The sequence below is a fragment of the Echinops telfairi genome, unplaced genomic scaffold (assembly GCF_000313985.2).
Source record: "Echinops telfairi isolate 266 unplaced genomic scaffold, ASM31398v2 ScPeMD7_5592;HRSCAF=6446, whole genome shotgun sequence".
NCBI lineage: Eukaryota > Metazoa > Chordata > Mammalia > Afrosoricida > Tenrecidae > Echinops > Echinops telfairi.
In genome coordinates this window covers 49559845-49561176 of record NW_022109491.1, presented here as the reverse complement: position 1 = coordinate 49561176, position 1332 = coordinate 49559845, and the positions used below count along the sequence as shown (strand labels likewise).

Genomic DNA, 1332 nt, shown 5'->3' with positions numbered 1-1332 from the left:
TTTGCTCACCAAAGGGCTGTGAGAAGTTAGGAATAACTCCACCCCTGTTGTCCTGTGTCCGCATGCTTTTGATTTATCTAAACAACAAAAGAATACCTGGAAGGCATCTTGCTGAAGCCCAATATGGTCACCCCCGGCCATGCCTGCACACAGAAGTTTTCCCACGAGGAGATTGCCATGGCAACTGTCACCGCACTGCACCACACCATGCCCTCTGCTATTACCGGGGTCACCTTCCTGTGTGGAGGCCAGAGCGAGAAGGAGCAGGCGTCCATCAACCTCAACACCATCAACAAGTGCCCCCTGCTGAAGCCATGGGCCCTGACCTTCTCCTACAGGCGAGCCCTGCAGGCATCTGCCCTGAAGGCCTGGGGTGGCAAGAAGGAGAGCCGGAATGCGGCCGGGAGGAATACATCAAGTGAGCCTGGCCAACAGCCTCGCCTGCCAAGGGAAGTACACTGACTGCAAGTGGCCAGGCTGGGGCTGCAGCCAGCGAGTCCCTCTTGGTCTCTAACCACACACCTACTAAAGTGGAGTGAGGCTGCCCCTCCACACTCCAGCCCGCCCCCAGCCCCCATGCTCCACAATGGGCATGATGCCATTCTGCGGGCAGATGCTGGCAGAACAGGCCAGCACGTTGGCATTTTCCATGATGGCGAGGGCTGAAGGGGTATGTTCACCAATCTTCAGTACACAGCGCCACTCGGCAAAGTCAGAGCCACCTTTCTTGTACTGGACCCAGCGTTCAGACAGCCCGTCCAGTCCTTGGGTGGTGGTCTCACCGTTCGTTCCTGCCAGGGGCACCACACCGCTGTCGACCTTGATGCCCACGATCCCACCCTTGGATTTGATAACTTGGGGGAAGGGGCGCCCGTCATCCACCTTCTGGTAGAGCGTCTCATGGAAGAGGACGATGCCCCCAATACAGGGGTTCACCCGGTCGGCAGCTGGCGGTAGAAGCGGTGGTTTTCTTCGGTGGTCTCGGTCCCAATAGACGGCAGCCACTTCGCAATGCTTCTGGTGGACTCATCTGCAGCCAGGATGCCCTTGCCCGGAGCCACAATGCGATGGGCAATATCCCACAGCTCCTTCTTCTGCTCTGGGGTGAGTGCTGGGTATGGGTAGGGCATGGTGGCAAGTTCCTTCCTGGTGGCTGAAGGAGCGGCAGCCGGTGGGATCAGCAGCGAGCGAGTGCTGGGGTCTATCTTGTATGGGTGAGGAAAGAGCACGGGGGCCATATATGACCTCCTCCGCTGGTTATACAAGGGAGGAGGAAAATCCAACTCCACGCAAACCCAAGGTCAATTGCCATGAGACAGAAATCAGATATGC

At 57.7% G+C, this 1332-nt stretch overlaps 1 pseudogene; it reads right to left on the bottom strand.

The window, feature by feature from the left end:
* Nucleotides 1–525: 525 nt before the first annotated feature.
* On the bottom strand, nucleotides 526–1130 carry LOC101662534 (annotated as a pseudogene).
* Between the last annotated feature and the right edge of the window lie 202 nt (nucleotides 1131–1332).